Raw genomic sequence first — 18384 nt, 5'->3', positions numbered from 1 at the left:
ATATAAAACAAAACTGACAAGAGAGTACACGTAACCACAAATAGAACAACAAATGTAGCCTAATGAAATAAATAAATAAAAAATGGTAGTTCGTTATAAAATAAATGTGTCCAGACTGTGCTATATAGTTCAAGGACCTCTAAAAGTATATACAACCACTGCTTTTGGTTGAGTATTTTGTTTGAGAGAGGAGGAGAATTTTGGAAATCTTAGATTTCTAGTGAAAGCCTGAGAACTATAGTGACAACTTAAATAGGAATTTGAATGGCACTGTGTAAATGTTAGAGATAAACTGAATGGTAAGGTGCAACCTTTCTGCCATCCAGAGACAAAGTTTTACAATAGGTAGACAAAGTGTTGAAATGTTGTTGTTGTTGGTTTTTTTTAGGGGGGGGGTACACGGGAGATTGTTATTCATGCATGGAGAAATAATCACTGACATAATTACCAAAAATACTTTAAAATGACATTGCCAATAAAAAACTTTACTTTTTACACAAGACATTTAGCATATAATTCAAATATTCTGATTTTGTATTCTAAAATAGACATCGACTCACAAAACAGGTGACTATATGTATAAGTTTTTCGAGATTTTTCCTCGCCAAAATGAGGGCGCTATTTATGATTTAAGCTCCCCGCAATCGCCTGAACTTTGACCGGTGGCGCGCAGGCGCGTCGCCACGTCCACGAGTACTGTGCACGTGAGAACGACATCGACACGAGGGGTCTTTCTTTTGCACGTGGTACGTCGATGGAGGAGGTTGGTGATGATAGTGCTCCCGCAATATCCCTTTTATTCCAGCTGAAATGTTGAACTTTTCTGCATTCTTCGTCTTAAATAGTAAATGTTAACTTATGCAAGGCATGGTTGAGGAACGGTGTTGTCGATAACCTCTCTCTTTGGTGGAATTTAGTGGAATTTGTCCGAGTCTGATTGAAGAATTTCATGTCGATTTTTTTTTGGGGGGGGGGAAGAAAAATGGCGCCGCCATCACATTCACGTCACAGAGCATGCACATAATGCAGTGTACACAACATGGAGGGCAATGGTTCTTTAGTGAAGCATTCATGCATTTCTGAAAGTAATGAAAGGGTAGGCTAAACTAAACTGTCGATTTAGTCTTTGGATTGGCATGATTAGGAATGATGAATGAATTCAGCATGTTCAGGGAATATACGGACGTCACAATGTGACACCCTGTGTACAAATCATATGAACCCCATGAAAAATTTAGTGTTTTCTCACTAAATGCTTTAATATTTTCCCTGCTAAATTTCACTTTTTAGGACATGGAAATGATGGAATCGCTTTCTGATGGCTGATTGTTCATTGCAGGGAAAAATTAGTGGCGTACGTATGGAAATCTTTCCGAATTCAGAATCGTGCAACCAGACATGCATTGCCAGCACACAGCAGGACAGTCTTGTCTACCTCCATTAATTTTAGCTTGACTAGGCCTGCCTTAATGATAAAAACAATCATGAGCTTGAGGTTTCTTTTTAAAGGAAAACAAATTCAGGGAAAGAATGTTGCAATATCATGCCACTTCAGCGGTTGTGTACAAAGTCTATGGAGTTTCAAGAACATTGTATTTCCTAAAAAATTGGAAACTTTCCTCAGTCCCAGAGTAATGTCTTTTCAATATTTGTGCAATGACCCTTATTGAGATGATTTATGAAGAAAAAAATGGCATCAGGTTGCAACATCCTTTCCAAAATCAGATTTTTTAATTTAAATTGTTTTTTTTTTGTCTTTTAAATAGGATTACGGTAAAACAAAAAGGGGGATTAGGCCTATTCGAAAAGGAAAACTGGCACTGCCTAGTGAAAATGAGAGAGTGCGATCTTAACCATAATCACTCATGAGTCATGACATGATCATGTACTTACTATGTTTTCAGCATCAATGCTAGTCAGACCCAAGTATCGACCGATCAAATTCTGCCTCAGGTTGAATATACCCCCACTTACATGTAAACATATGGTAAGGCCAAGGGGGAGAATTCGACCAGAATAAGGCAAACCAGCACTGCTAAGGGTAACTGAACGAGTGATATCTATTTAGCGTCAACAATGCAGCAACAAACAGGATCAGTACCAAGAAAGCATCGACAAGGTCAAAATGCACTCTTTTGCATAAATCAATAATCAAACCCCTGTATGCCAGTGTTAGCAATTTGCATTTGCTGCATGTGCACTGGGTATATTGACTTAGTTGAGTTTTGCAGGGTGCTTCAGCCTAGCATAAATGTTGTCGTGATAGTTGGGAATTCGGGATAAAACCCTGATGTGATGCCAAATCTGGGTTTACAGTAAAGTATCGAATCCAGTGTGGATGTGATGACTAGTAGGGAGGCGTCTTCTGATATAAATGAGGACTGACCCAAATGACAACTGATCCACACGATGTGCATTGATTTTCATTTTAATGAGCATTGTGCTTGTACATGTTGCAAGTTCATGAGTAATGAACTGCTAGTAAGCTACCACAGAAACATTTGTGGTTTAAAATTAATATTCAACTGAAAAAAGTAGGTCCTGCTTTGCTGAAAAATAGATGACCCTACATGTAGTCAATTATTCAGGGTGAAAATTTGCAATTTTTACTAAAGCATGACCTTTTTCAGGGATTTTACAAGCAGAAATGTAGGGAGGGGGACATCGGAGCACTGACTTGAAAGGGCTTGGATCTAATGAAGTTTTAAAAAAATTAGGGATTTACAAAATGGTGATTTCATTTGGTTAAAACAAATCTCTCCAAAATGAAAAAGTTCAAAGCTTGCACTAGGTTTTCCTCCTAAATCTAAAAGTGCAATGTCTACACATTGTCTTCTCTTTTATTGTCCCCGTGGGAGACCAGTGGATTCCACTGAATGGGCTAAGAATTAAATAAAGATTTGATTTAATACAGTTTACGTTTATTCAACAGATTGACGGAGTTACAAGAACATGAGACAAAGATCGGCTGTTTACAATAGAGTCGTCCGTGATGGATTAATTTGAGAAGTAAGAGCTGAAAAACAAATAACCGTTAGAAATCAGTTGGTCTATAGTGACTAAATTACTCTAAATTTATGTCCAGAAACATACCAATGGAAAATGTGATGTCACAGTGATGATAAACCTAGCTCGCTTTGAGTTCACTCAACGCTGAAGAATTATTGTTCCCAAAACTTAATCTGAGTACGTCACATTTCTCGATTTGTAAGCAGAGTCCCTCGGAATTTTCTAAGTTTTTCAAAGTCCGACGGCCACATTTATCCTGTATTCCTTAATTTTTCTGCAAATTAAAATTGCTTGCTTACAACTTTTTTCACCATATCGAATGGCTGTTTAGTTCAAGAGCTGAATATTCTTTCCTTCTTGTTTTTATTTTTTTCAGGAAACGGGAAGGTTTTTTTTCCGACATTCTTTGGGTCAGAATAAAGTATAATAGCAGAGTTCAGCTGAGGTGAGTACGCACACAAGAACTACAAGAACATGAAACGAAGATAGGTTGTATAAAATGATAAATTTGAAAAGTAAGAGTTGAAAAACAAATAACTGTTAAAAATCAGTTGGTCTAGGTGACTAAAATACTCGAATTTATGTCCAGAAACATAACAATGGAAAATGTGATGTCACAGTGATGATAAACCTAGCTCGCTTTGAGTTCACTCAACGCTGAAGAATTATTGTTCCCAAAACTTTATCTGAGTACATCACACTTCTCCATTTGTAAGCAGAGTTCCTCGGAATTATCAATGGTTTTAGTCCGACGGCCGCATTTAGCCTGTATTTCTTATTTTTCTGCTAATAAAAATTGCTTGCTTACAACTTTTTTCACCATATCGAATGGCTGTTTAGTTCAGTAGCTCAATATTCTTAACTTTGGTTTTGAATTTTTAATTTTTTTTCCTTCAGAAAACGGGGAAGTTTTTTTCTGACATATCACTGGGTCAGAATGAAGCATCTTTAGCCAAATTTAGCTGAAGGTAAGTTCAAATGCAAGAACAGTTATTGAACATTTGTAAAATCTTAAAAACAGTTATTTCACCAGTATGCAACAAAACCAAAATCATATATTTTCATCTTTCATGTGTCCAATGATGATAAGCTGCTCGCCGCTTTGAGGCTTTCCAAGCTGTGAAACCAAGAGCAATTTATAATCCTGGTTTAATCTGACGGACACTTTCATTTTACAGTTAAAAAAAATTGTGATTAACTTTATGACACAAATTAAAGTTAACATGAAAATATTCGGACGTTGTATGTGTAGCTATGGTGTGTTTGGAATTTTTTTAATATTTACTCCATTTTTCCCCTCTGTAGGGCACCACTTTGTGTGTGATCCTTCTACCAGAATGAACTTAATGGTGAGAATGATTTAAAAATTGTATCAACTTTTTATCAATTTGAAAATAGCCAAATATTACGCATAACTCTTTGAGCGCGGAATTTAACATTGGATTGATTCAGGTTCTGTAACAAGTTGGAAATCCCATGCAACTTGCTGCGAATGCATCTGTCATCTGCATGCAAAATAAACTATTTTTAAGGACCCTGTGCAGGACCCAATCATAAGGACAGAGTAAAAACCCAGCCTGCCATAATGACGTTGCTTTCTAGCGCAAGACAACTCTGTATTATGCATGCAAATGATGTGCAAACAACAACAGACATTCAAATTTGGTGATAGTCTTCATCTGTTATTTTTATGCCCCGCGGCGAAGCCGAAGGGGCATACTGTTTCCGCCTTGTCCTTCCGTGGGTGGGTGGGTGTGTGGGTGTGTGTGTCCGGACAAATCTTGTCAGCGCGATAACTTGAGAAATACTTTACATATGAACTTCAAATTTGGTTTGTGGATTGTCCTTGGTAATCCTAAGAAGCCTTTTGCATTTGGGGCCGAAAGGTCAAGGGTCAAGGTCACAGTGGCTGAAACAATAGAAATTTTGTCAGCGCGATAACTTGAGAAATACTTTGCATATGAACTTCAAATTTGGTTTGTGGATTGTCCTTGGCAATTCTAAGAAGCCTTTTGCATTTGGGGCCAAAAGGTCAAGGGTCAAGGTCACAGTGGCTGAAACAATAGAAATTTTGCCAGCGCGATAACTTGAGAAATACTTTACATATGAACTTCAAATTTGGTTTGTGGATTGTCCTTGGCAATTCTAAGAAGCCTTTTGCATTTGGGGCCAAAAGGTCAAGGGTCAAGGTCAGAGTGACTAAAACAAAAGAAATTTTGTCAGCGCGATAACTTGAGAAATACTTTACATATGGACTTCAAATTTGGTATGTATATTGTTCTTGGTAATCCTAAGAAGCCTATTGCATTTGGGGCCGAAAGGTCAAGGGTCAAGGTCACAGTGGCTGAAACAATAGAAATTTTGTCAGCGCGATAACTTGAGAAATACTTTACATATGAACTTCAAATTTGGTTTGTGGATTGTCCTTGGCAATCCTAAGAAGCCTTTTGCATTTGGGGCCAAAAGGTCAAGGGTCAAGGTCACAGTGGCAAAAACAAAAGAAATTTTGTCAGCGTGATAACTTGAGATATACTTTACATATGAATTTCAAATTTGGTTTGTGGATTGTCCTTGGCAATCCTAAGAAGCCTATCGCATTGGGGGTCGAAAGGTCAAGGGTCAAGGTCACAGTGGCTAAAACAATAGAAATCTTGTATTTATTCTGAGATCATAGGGATTAGGGATTAATTCATATAAAACCTACAGAAGACACTAATGCTGTCAATGAACGTTCCATTTGACCAAGGTACATGTAAGTTGATGTTAGAGTGGTGTTATGTCATGGAAACAGTCACGGTTGCGGGGCATTTGTGTTTGTAAACACACCTGACTTGTTTTATCATGTGAAAAGACCGTAATGTTCAAAGTATGAACTTTCTTCTTTCATGTGTCCAATGATGATAAGCTGCTCGCCGCTTTGAGGCTTCCCAAGCTGTGAAACCAAGAGCAATTTACAATCCTGGTTTAATCTGACGGACACTTTCATGTCACTGTGGAATAAATTTGACACGAGTTGAGAAGATGATATGCCATTTTCAAAAGATAACGTGTAGTTTTGTTGGTGTCAAGCAAGTGTCTCATATTTACTCATTTTTGTCTCCGTAGGATGCCCTTTTGTGCTTGGTCCTTCCACCAGACTGAGCTGAAATATAAGCGGAGGTGAGATTTTTTTTGCAACTGTACCGCCTGTGAGGGAATGATTCTAAAATTGTATTAAAAAAAAGGCTGGTTCAATACTTGATGCGAACTTTTTGCGCTGCGAATTTGCAAAAGTGGAACACCTCGGCGAATTTAGCAGCAAATGCTTGATGACGTCAAATTCGCATTCGTATGAACCAGCCTTAACACCTATATTGTATACATTTTTGTAACTACGAACACGTTATGCATTAACTCTTTGAGCACAAAATTAATTGCACAAAAAAAGACAATAGCTCCTCAGGGTTCATGGAAATGCTTTCAAAACAAAGTTCTGCTGTTGTGAAGTTTACAGTGCATGCCACAATGATGATCACTATCTCCATTATATTTCTCTGATGTTCGGAGTTAACGTTGAGGAAATCCTGAACAGCTAACCTTCATCTGAGTGGCATGCATTAGAGCCCCTTCAACTCATTCATAGGATGATGGATGTTATTAACTGCCTTTTTAAAGAGTAACTAAACTTATATAAACAGCTAAGGACTGCTACACCCCTCCAGCTTCCAAAGGTTCGGAGCATGGACTTCTAACACAAACTCCCCCAGACCTTAACCCCAACCCTGCTAAATGCCACAGAATGCACCAGTAGTAAAAGTTGTTGCAAGTTGTTGCATTTAGCAGTGTCCAGCTCTGCATGCATTCCATGCCTGCATTCCGTTGCATTTGGCAGGGTAGGTACTTGGTACCAAGGCTGGCACTGCATTCTGTTGCATTTGGCAGGGTGCCTAGAGAATACCCAGTGGGGGTTAGGGTTGACAGATAAAGTTGGGAGGACAACTGTAATGGAATCTTGAACGCATTTCCTCTGTGTGTCCCTCGGTCGTCTCCCTCTTGAACTCTCAAGAGTTGTGCAGAAGCACCATCTTCTATTTATGCACGAAGTCCATACAAATGCATTAAGCCAACTGCCCACCTTTCATCAGCTCCTCCCCACAAAAATGCTATTACTTGGCGTTTCTTTCTTTCAGCATGAGATGCGAGATACAGAAAGCAGTTTCGGAGTCCAGCACCAACAAGAAGTTGGACAGGCATTTGTCTTTTGCGTTTTCGGACTTAAGCTAACCAATGGCCAGCAGGAGACATTTCAACAGTGACTGCGCATGCCGAGTTGCTCACTCTTGGCGATGCAGGTAAAGTAAATGATAGACCGACAGTAGAATTAATGTTAAAACGCAAATTATTCTTTGTTGTCCAAGATTGACACGCATGATTGTGACATGGTCCGTGATGAACAAAATTTGACAAGCATATATCTGACAATGTGCTGCGGATGAATCTTTTTTCTGAGGCCATTTCACAACGTGACAGCAGTGCATGAATTAAGTTTCACTATGTTTTTGGCATGAAGGACGCAACTTGCGCGAGAAATTAATGTTTTTTTGTGCAAGAGAACCATCAAAATTAACAGTCTGTTTTGTTTTCTTTAAATGTGCAGCTACATGCCTCGGCGAAACCCATGTTACAGGTCTGTTGTACAGTGGATTGTTGACCCAGTTTGATGGCTTTCCAGTTCATCAACCAAAGAGCTTGTAAGTTTTGCATTTCAAGATAAAAACATGCTGAAAAAAATCACTGATTTGCGTGAAATAAAATATATATATGTAAAAATCTGTTGAGTTTTTATGGCTTGGAGCAAGGATGAGTAATATAGTCTCGTTCGTATGATCTGAAGTGATTATATTTTCTTAAGAAGCTTCTGAGCTCCTGCGAAAACCTCAAATGGGAAAAAGTCTTTTGATTTTGTTACTTTTAATATTAACATCAAGAAATTTCTCTTCAAATTTTGTTGCAGATGCTTCAAGCTGGTAAAAAATGTACATGTCAACTTGGAAACATTTGGCCGCCTTTTCAGAACCCCAGGTATGCATTAATTTGTATCCAAATCTTTTTTTTTTTTTTTTTTTTCAAAGCTTCATTGCTAAACAACCCAAGAAACTTCAATATTTGCCAAAAGAATATCCCTGTCTTTGTTGAATGGAACTTCAGTATGTGCAACATAGTGAAATGCCATGGGCTGCAAGTTATTCCAAGATTACTAAAAATCTTGTGAGGAAAACTGTGTTCCCTTGCTGTCATTGATGAGCCCTCCGACTCGCCCAGTTGGGGGCCCCTAGCGATCAGCTTTGTGCGTCCTTAAGTGCACTCCGTATGGAGGCTTGGGCAAGTCTACTTGGCATGCAAAAATTTACTCGGAGAAAAAGGTCAAACAGAAAGCATATACAAGTTCTTTGTATGGTTGATTTTTGTTTGTTTTGGGGTTAAGAATGTAAAACTCAGGTGAAGAGGCAGCCAAATGATGATGACAATTTACAGACCTGTTCTGAATACTTTGATGAACAGTTTTAATTCATCTGATGTGACTGCCTTACACCTGTTAAAGAGAATCAAAGGGAGATGCATGCATGACCAAAATATCTCGTTTCCCAAAAGAGTCGTGTCAGACTTTGGGAATTAATCAAGTTCCATAAAGGGGGAAAATGCTTTGATATTAAAGAAAGCAGTATTTATTAGCTTGTCTTTCTTGGCTTTGTGGAAACCATTCTAAAACCTACAATGATGGTATGAATCCACGTGTGGCTGCGAAATAGTCGACTTCATACAATTTATGGGTGCTCTCTAATCCGTATTGGTTTGTGTTGAATGCTTTCAGGGCACTGCTATTAAGAGACATTTCAGCAACTGTGTGATCATGGGAGGAAAAGCAAGCTTGGCAGTAAGTAACAATTTCTCGGTAAAGTCAGTCAAACAATATGCCCTTTGAAACTGCTATGTGAAACTCTTGTCCTGAAAATAGTTGATGTAAGTAAATGGATGCAACTGTGATGAAAGAACTACCGCCCCAGTCTGATGTCTGTGACTGACTGGTTTTCTTCTGAGTTGTTGGCAAACCTTGTTGAAGTGGGGATGGCCGGCTGCATGGACGGCCAAAAATGTTCTGTCTCACCTCCTTGCATACTGTGTACAAACCAATGGGGGTCTTGACCAATATTGACCCAAGTAATAACCAGGCTGACAATGCATGTTTCCATAGGAGGGTTAGTAGCACCTATTGACCCTGAGGAAATAGATCACATGACCTTTTGAGGATGCTTACTTGGGCCGCGTTCGAATAAAATTACTTGGCTACGTCTGGAAAAAAACGGGGGTCAGTGGGAAGTCGCTGCAGCCGCTACAATGATGGTATGAATCCACAAGTGGCTACAAACAAGTTGAATTCATACAATCTATGGGGGCTCCCCAATCTTATTGCTTTGTGTTGAATGCTTTCAGGGCACAGAAACATTGCTGCAACGGAGTGATCACAGGTGGAAAAGCAAGCTTAACAGTAAGTAACTTTTTCTCGGTAAAGTCAGTCAACCAATATGCCCTTTGAACATGTCTGCTCCTGTTGTACTAAAAATGGTTTGTGTAAGTTAATGGACGCAACTGTGATGACGAATCACCGCCAAGGTCTGATGTCTGTGACTGACTGGTTTTGTTCTGAGTTGTGTTCAATCCTTTTGAAGTGGGGATGGTCGGCTGCAGTGGGTGAATAGCAACCCCTATTGACCTTGAGGAAATAGATGCCATGATCTTTTGTAGATGCTTACTTGGGCCGCGTCTGGATTACTTAACTGCTGCTGGAAATAACACACATGTCATTTGAAATGGCTGCAGCCGCTTCCATGGGCGTGTGTGTAATTTCCAGTCGTATCCAATTAATTCAGACACGGCCCAAGTGACAGTGTACCCAAAATGAAAAATGCTGTTGTAAAATGTACTCTCAAAGTCGCATCCGACTTGAACTCCATGCTCTATTCAAAATGTCAATTATCCCCCCCAAAAGATGCATGAAGTACTGTAAGCTGAAGTATGTAAGAATGTTTACACTCCAAATTTGAAAGTGCTCATTTTTTTTCTCCGCTAGAAAATAGTTAGCCAAAGCAAATCAAAAGACATTATTTATTGTCAGTTTTGTTCCCAAGCCGTCTGTTAAGTCTGTCACTATTAAATAGGTTCTCTTTCTCCTGTCGCACCTCCACAGATTTCGACAGTGGTGCTGTAGTTGCACATGACACCAAAGGTTAGTTTGCAATATTTACAGAGGGAAAAAAACTACTGCAGAAAGAATATAGTATACCAACGCCACTTCAGCGGTTGTGTTCAAAGTCTGTGGAGATTCTAGACAATTTTCTAAGTATTTCCTAACAAAATTGGAAATGTTTCCGAGTCCAGATTCATGTCTTCAACATTTTTGCAATGGCTGACCTTTATTGAGATGATAATGAAGGAAAAAAGTGGCGTCGGGTTGCAACATTATTTCACAGTAAAATACAACCCTTTATCTTTTGAACTATTTTCTTTGTTTCTAGTTATTCAAATGGGAAACGAAAATTAGAAGCTAGAATTGAATCATTGAGTTTGTCTCTGTAGAGGGTAACAGTGATGAATAACATTACCGCCCCAGTCTGATTGCTGTGACTGATTGGTATGCAAACTGAGTTTCCCATTCTATTTCTCGGTCTCATTTTCCGTGATAAAATAAACCTAGTTTTCATTATTTATAATTTACCTGCAACAATGATTTTTGAATGGATGAAGTGCTGTGTACAACATTTTTGTTGGTATGAACCTTTTCTGTCTGTCGATCAAACTGCGCGCATTGACCAATTAGATCAAGACTTTTGGTCAGGTGACCATGGTAGCTAGGTTACTGGCACTGTTGGAGATGTACTTATACCAACGGTGACGGGCACATGACCAAATCAGGAACAGTCCATTGTACCACTGAAGTGAATCCCCTTGTCTCATTTGTCGTAGATAATGTGGCCTAACAGCGGAGATGGACATCACCATCGATCTTGAGAATAGACTCGTCCAGCGCCTTGAGTACCTAATTGTTGGTAGATACGTGCACTATATAAGACTCCGTTATTATTATATAAGACTCCGTTATTATTATTATGATGACTCAAATCGTCATGCTGATGCCACAAAACACTTGGTTAAGCAGCATCGTCTTAATTTAACCTGCTCAGTCCCTGGTGATCTGCTGTTTTGAGGTCTAGTGTGAAGCTCTGTTGCATTAACCACTTATTTTGAACCGTATATTTGTAATTTTCCATAACATGAACAGTCGTGAGATTTTTCAGACATTTGTCTGAAATCAGACTTTTTGAATCTAAGAGAAAGACAGTGTAGAAAGAGGTACATCTTTCAGACCTTTCATCCAATTGCCAGACTCTTTTTGTTGAAGTTGACTATATCATCTCTTTATTCAAAAAAGAAATAGAATCCACTTCATTTGTATCAAGAAATCTGTCGTATTATTATTTGTTCTATTTGTCTATAGAAAAGGTTTTTAATATATTTTAATAAGTTTGTGAATTGTTTTAATTAAAGAAATTTGAAATGACTTTCTCTGTGTTATATGTTCTTTTTTTTTAGTATTGTGTGATATTAGGAACTGGAAGTGTATGTTCTTGAAATGCAAATTTAGTTTTGAGGGAGATTTCTTTGGGGAGATTAGCTTGGAATACAGTGTACCCAGCTCTGAGCCGAGCTGGGTATAATGTATTCCAAGTTGAAGGGGAATGTACAACATTTGCTTTTGCTGTAATTTTCAGAAATAAATAGATTTGGAGGATTAGTATGTTGCATCCTCTATGGTTATGGCAAATATTGTTAAACTGACTTGTTTCACCATTTGGGATTGTCGATGCTGGAAAAACCAAGAAAACCAATCATGTTCTTGTAGTCTGGTTCCCTGACCCCAATCAAGATGAAACGGAGAAATGTAAAGACTTTGGGAAATTGTAAGATCAAGAAATCACTCTAGCAGGCTTGTACCCCTTCACAGGTGTGAAATCACTTGCAAAAAAATGTGGAATAACTAAATATGAGAAATTAGGAGCGGTTTTTGAAAAAAAGGCCAGTTTCCTCCAAGCTGGTCGGCCGACTAGTGTTGGGGGAGAAAAAATACATATTCGCTTTTTGATGTTTGCAGATGTATCTTCTTTAATAAGGGAAAGGGATTCTGAACAGTTGGAAATTTATTGGAAACTGCAAACTAAAGTTAAGAAATAAGCTTCCAATTGATTACCCTTGGTGTTGAAAATTGTCATTAATTTTATTATGAAGTGCGCCCTCTGCCTACCGGTATTTACAAGTGAACTCAAGAGGGCGCAATCTTCTTCTTTTTCGCGCGAACACTTGACTTAAGTGCATGAAGTGAGTTTGTGTTCCTTCCTCCATGGTTTGGTGAGTCTTTCGTGTTTTTTTAACAGTTAAATTTCATCCAGTATGCCCAGGCTAATATTTAACTGTTTGTGCGTAACAAACCATGTACATGAAGCATTGTCTATTTCGATTAGTTAAGGCTCGTCGGTAACTCTGCGTCTGCATGGACTTTGCGACGATTTTTCTTTCGGGATATTCGCGCCAGAAACCGAATCTTAGAATGTTGCAACTTGCAACCTGCATGACCTGACGTAGCCCCACTAGTGTGGCCGCGGCCCGCGGTATGCTGCAGAGGTTCAGCGCAGCATACCGCGGCCACATGTGTGGGGCTAGACCTGACGCTACTTAGTTCGGTGCAAAAGTATGGAGAGTCAAGACAATTTTCTTAGTCACAAAATTGGAAATGTTTCTTAATCCCAGATTCATGTCTTATCATCATTTTGCAATTAGGCTACATCATACATGTACTGACCTCCATTGGCATTGAGATGATAGGCCTATATGAAGAAAAAAGTAGCGCCAGGTTGCAACATTCTTTCCAATCTTGCAATTTTTCGTGCAATGACGATGGAAAGTTTCATACAAAAGTTTGGACATGTCGAGCGCAATCTGAGTCCCACGCGCAAGTTTAAACCTGCGCGCGCAGGTTTAAACTTGCGCGTTGGACTCGGATTGCGCTCGACAGCCACATTTAATGGAAATGTTGCAATCTGACGCCACTTTTTGCTTCATAATCATATATCATGTCATTCTCAATAGAGGTCAGTCATTGCAAAAATGTTGAATAGACATGAATTTTGGTGTGTTTTTTTGGAAAAAAATATAACCTGACACCACTTTTTTCTTCATCATAGGCCTAGCAAGGCCTATCATCTCAATGAAACTTGAAGGTCATTCATTGCAAAAATGATAAGACATGAATCTGGCACTGAGAAATATTTCCAATTTTGTTAAGAAATACTATGAAAATTGACGCTCCATAGACTTTGTACACAATCACGGAAAACTCGGAAACTTGTGGCGTAAGGTTGCAACATTTTTTCTGGGTTTTTTTTTTTTTTGGTTTCCAGATCTTTTCACTTGTTGTCAACAACAAAACCAAAAATGGAGGATGGTCAACGGAAACCGACAAATCTCCACGATAGAAAGGGAAAAGCCGGTGAACACAAACGATACTACATGGGACGCCGACCAAAACCCAGGGGCAGGCATGCCAGGGTGAAGCAAGTAAAGAAAGCTCCACTCAATGATTTGTCAAACAAAAAAGGTCAGCAAATTTTAGATTTCTCTAATAGAGCCAAATTATGTCTTAGAACATAGAGGAAGGGACACAAACTTTCCTTCATGTACAGAATAAGCCAATTCGACATCTCCTGTGGAGGAAGAATTGTGCCATTTTTTTGTGGGATAGAATTTTTGGATAAACAAACCAACATGATTCTGTAATGCCTTGTGGACTAGGGTGGCATGACGTGCATCGTTTATCCTACAAGTGCATTGCTAAGTCGAGTTGGTACATCCGCAATGAAATATCGATTTGGCTTTAGATCATTGGCGTGCACCACAAAGTGACGGACTGTCTCTGCCAGGTGTCTGTTCAGTCACACGTGCTGTACATTTACATCTTTTTGTAGCAAGGCAACTATAGTATACATGATATATCATTTCATGATATGCAACCGAGAAGATGATAACAGTTGTGATGGCAGAACGGTGAATTCATTCATTTTATTTCTTTGGAACAAGAGTCGGGTGCAAGCAATTGTGGATTTAAAAAATCCACTGTTTTAGACTGAGATTTAAAACCTGATATTTATCATAATTATGATTTTGTTTTGGAACTTTCAGCCAATTACAGCTTCATTTTATCCAGCACTGATTTTTTTGCCTAAATAAGTCCTTTTTGTAACATGCAGCTCCTGATAATGAAGGGAAAATCAATCAATTGCTGGAAAGCTTGGAGGAGATGAATTCGGGAGCCTTGACCATCATGCACAAAATATCTCGGGATCTGGATCAAGAAAAGAAGAAGCTCAGTCAAACTCTCCAAGACAAGGAGGAGGAGACATTATGTCTTGAGGAGGTAATGAAGAAAACTGTTCAGGAAAATGAGCAAGTACTGGAAGAGATCCAGCATTTAAAAGCTGAAAATGTCAAGCTGAAGCAGCGACTCAAACCTTACTAGCAGATCTGAACCAGTCGGACGACTCCGATCCACTCACCGATAACGAAGCCCAGGTCCCTGTCAACCCTACAGAGGATTCCAACTCACTTGCTGCTGCAGAATGCACCAAAGATTTAATTGAGGTAAAGCTTTATGAAAAATTCATGTTTTTTCTTTCTTTCTTTTTGCATGGCGAAGATTTATTTAAATGCTGAATAGTTATCTACAAACATTGATATCCTAATTTTTTTTATTAATTAATTTATGCTTTAGACCAGGGGCCAATTGCACGGCGCTGCTAAGCACAAAAATTTGCTTAGCACAAAAAGTCTGGTTTATAAAAGCAGGTTACCAGCCAAAACTCCATGTGATTTTCATGCTAAGCAAACAACAGCTGAATACTGATCACGAGCAATATACATTACGTGGAGTTTTGGCTGGTTACCTGCTTTTATAAGCCAGACTATTTTTGTGCTAAGCAAATTTTTGTGCTAAGCAGCGCCGTGAAATTGGGCCCTGTTTTAGTAAATACTGTCCAAAGAAATTCTTTCGAATTTACATTTCAAAAAATGTACAATTTCTTCCAGCGTGTGTACAATACAACTTTTTCAGCAGACAAGTTTTATTTGTGTGAATTACAGATGATCCAATTTGTCGCTTCCAATGATGATGATTCACAAGACTCTGTCAACGCTGTGGCATCGTTTATGCGGAAGTATCCAGCTATGTCATCGGAGGCACTGCGCCGAGCTGGCTTCGCAGCGTGGTGAGGTAATGCTAAATGATCATTGTTAAAATTGACTTGAACTCACTATTTGTTGACAAACACCCGGGTTCCAGAGTCCTCTGCAACAAAATTATTCTGAAGATTTGAATTCCATATGTGAAAGAATTCGATGTTTGAAACAAGAGTGACTGCGTCAATAGATTGACTGTTAAAGAATCTGATCGATGGAAGATATACACTGAGTTCTCCGATTTGAAACCAAAATATATTAAGGTCACCTAGAGTTGCTATTAAAATGCAATTCTGGAACACCGGTCTAGAACTCTCGTTAATTGTTTTTCTTTTGTAAATGTATTCTTTGGTTTCATGTTTTATGGTCAGCTCAGCGAATGAGCCTGAAAATGCATTTTTCAAATCTTATGCTGTATCCATCATCTAGTAGTGGTCAACAAGATTACAGAATAGGGTTTTGGATCGTTTCTTTGAATTTTTTTTTCATGGTTAGTTGGCTCTGTCACGGACATTACACTTCCTTTCATAATGCTGGAATTTACCTTATCTTCTTTACATTGTAGACATCAGCAAAGACGGAATGCCGGACTATTAACAAGGACTGAAGTATTCAACTGCAACAGAGACTCATTGTAGACGCTGTGCACCTTCCACGCCGATTTTAATTGAAATGAGTGCAGCAATAGCTCTTCTACAGCACGGCAGTTGCTCTAAATGCCGAACGTGATAGTCGCACTGCATCTGGGGTAATGGGCCAGGTTAAAGCAATTCAAGCAGTTCAATGGACTTTCAGCACGATCAAACCAATCGGGCTTAACAGTCCTTCTGTTTTGAGGTGTGCGATCACACCCCCACGCCATCACACGCCTAAATGCTTCCTGAGAAGTGGGAATAATCACACGCCTGAATCCCTCAGTACCGCACACCTTGGCATACATATACGGCATAATTATACTTCATAATTTGTGAAAAATAAAGTACGTCGGTGAAGAGAATATGGCTTTATTGTAAACCAAGATGAATATTTTGAAAAACAATATATTGTTCAGCCCCAGCTTGGACCACAGAATCACACACCTAGAAAAATCACACGCTTACAAAAACCCAGGTGTGCATTTTCTACACACCTGTGATTTTTCAAATCAGAAGGACTGGCTAATTACACTCCCCGTGATGTGGATGCAAGAGAGGGTATCGTGAGCATGTGCATTCCTAAAATGTTTGCCCCAACTTAGAATTGAATTGAGTTCAGCACGGTAATGGCACGGCGTTTAGAACAGTGCCGAGCCACTAGTACTGCCATTCTGAACGACGATAGTGCGGCTGCCCTGTCGCCCTTAAAGGATGGTGCTGTGCTAAACTCAATTCGCCGAGCCAAATGATTCTAAACGCCGTGCTACCGCTGCGCCATCGCTGTGCCGAATTCAAAAAGTCAAGTTAATTGGGTTCGGCACTGCAGTAGCTCAGCGTATAGAACGGGCCTACGGAATCGCACATCTGCATGACATTGATATGTCTTGCACCGGAGACTTGTTATCTCAGACAATTTTTAACAACACAAAGAAGGAAAAAGTCAAACCAACTTATATGGGCATTACTGCTATAAAGATTCCTAATTCCCAAAAGATCAAAAACAAGAAGATTGTAATTTGTTTGATTTTTTCCTTTCTTTCTTTCTTCTGTTTTTTAACATGCATGCGACTTTTCCTTGGATCGACTGATTCCTCATTGTTCACCTCACCCTTACGCCATTAGAAATTGAAAAACACTTGTATAAAGTCTTGCAAATCTTGGAATTTCTTCATATTTTTTGGTTACTTCCCAGCTTCCTGCCTGTACAGTCGACTCTCGTTATTACAAACTTCTGGTTATAACAAACATAAAGCCTTGGTCCCGACTGTGCATTTATATGCACAATGAATGGGACTAATGTTCCTCTTAAAACAAAATTCTGATATAACAAACAATTTGGCTAGGTCCGAACGAGTTTGTTATAACGAGACTCGACTGTATTTGGAAATAAAATCATTTGTACCATTCATTCCACCAGTGGAGTTTACAATACACTGTACCAAGACTTGGTTTTGTAAAATCTTGATACCTCACAAATAAATGACCAACACTTGCAGTATTTTGTTTAATTTCCTACACAGTCTTGTGTAGACTTGCTTGCATACCCAAACCTTATCTATTTTGTATGTTTGTCTTATATTTTTCTGCCCGTTTTGTTTAGTACGTAACATAAAATATTACTTGTAGAAGGATACATGTTTATGTAATCTAAATAGTTTTAATTATTCTAGAAGTAAATTTCATAATTAGCCCGTATCTTTTAAAAAATTTTCCATGTTTTTATCTTGTCATATGACATCGATTTTTATTTGAAATTTATGATTATCACTTTTTTAGTAAATAAATTTATGAAGTGAAATTTCTGTTTGATTTGCATTATTTGTTTTTAATGTAGCAAAGTGAAGGAATGAATTATATTTTCTGGTGTCGCGATCCAGTTGAGTGACGAGAAACCTTTCAAGATTAGTCCATAGATAAGATTGCAATCATAAACTCTAAAATACCATCAGGTTTTAAGTAAGATTTGAGGCTTTGCATGGTGGAGATACATGTACTAATGAATGAAAGGTTTTCGGAAACACCATGTGGGAATTATTTCTCTAACTAAGAGAATGGTTTTGAAAAGAACCAGAGGTATAAACTCCAAAACAGAGTAACCTCAAGTTATTTTCAGAACCATTCTCCGAGTTTGAGAAATTATTTCCACATGGTGTTTCTGCAAACCTTTCATTCGTTCATAAGGTTTTTAGCCCCAAAGAATTTTTTATTGTTTGTTTGTTCTCATTATTGATAGTCAAGGCTTTTTTAAGGGTGTCCGCTTTTTCATTTGCCTCTCGACAATTAACATAAGTTTACTATTAAAGTTCTGCCTGAATACATGATGTTTGTCCATGTTGATTAAAAGTGAATTCGAGCAGAATTTGTGTACCGTTTATACTCAAGTGCGCCCTCTATATCGGCCACGTGTGCCGTGCCGAAT

General features: G+C 38.6%; 3 long non-coding RNA genes and 3 other non-coding genes across 9 annotated transcripts; all 6 read left to right on the top strand.

The window, feature by feature from the left end:
• The first annotated feature begins 1555 nt into the window (after nt 1–1555).
• Nucleotides 1556–18279, top strand: LOC119737248. Of its 4 annotated transcripts, XR_005272358.1 has the most exons (6): nt 1556–1569; nt 13284–13319; nt 13500–13696; nt 14346–14736; nt 15235–15364; nt 15896–18279. It is a non-coding gene; the product is annotated as an uncharacterized LOC119737248 (long non-coding RNA). The 4 variants fall into 4 exon arrangements; XR_005272361.1 differs by lacking the exon at nt 13284–13319; XR_005272359.1 differs by lacking the exons at nt 1556–1569; nt 13284–13319 and adding an exon at nt 12495–12518.
• On the top strand, nt 1593–7331 carry LOC119737250. Its single transcript, XR_005272363.1, has 6 exons — nt 1593–3009; nt 3386–3454; nt 3907–3977; nt 4315–4358; nt 6115–6168; nt 7179–7331. It is a non-coding gene; the product is annotated as an uncharacterized LOC119737250 (long non-coding RNA).
• Nucleotides 8003–11606, top strand: LOC119737249. The gene is made up of 5 exons (XR_005272362.1): nt 8003–8070; nt 8861–8923; nt 9481–9535; nt 10235–10273; nt 11011–11606. It is a non-coding gene; the product is annotated as an uncharacterized LOC119737249 (long non-coding RNA).
• On the top strand, nt 9023–9092 carry LOC119738885. Its single transcript, XR_005272521.1, has one exon. It is a non-coding gene; the product is annotated as a small nucleolar RNA SNORD31 (small nucleolar RNA).
• Nucleotides 9632–9700, top strand: LOC119738887. Its single transcript, XR_005272523.1, has one exon. It is a non-coding gene; the product is annotated as a small nucleolar RNA SNORD31 (small nucleolar RNA).
• Nucleotides 10627–10697, top strand: LOC119738886. Its single transcript, XR_005272522.1, has one exon. It is a non-coding gene; the product is annotated as a small nucleolar RNA SNORD31 (small nucleolar RNA).
• Nucleotides 18280–18384: the final 105 nt, after the last annotated feature.

This window comes from Patiria miniata, unplaced genomic scaffold (assembly GCF_015706575.1).
Source record: "Patiria miniata isolate m_02_andy unplaced genomic scaffold, ASM1570657v1 HiC_scaffold_3, whole genome shotgun sequence".
NCBI lineage: Eukaryota > Metazoa > Echinodermata > Asteroidea > Valvatida > Asterinidae > Patiria > Patiria miniata.
The sequence above is the reverse complement of the archived record's forward strand: the minus strand, read 5'-3'. Positions and strand labels throughout refer to the sequence as shown.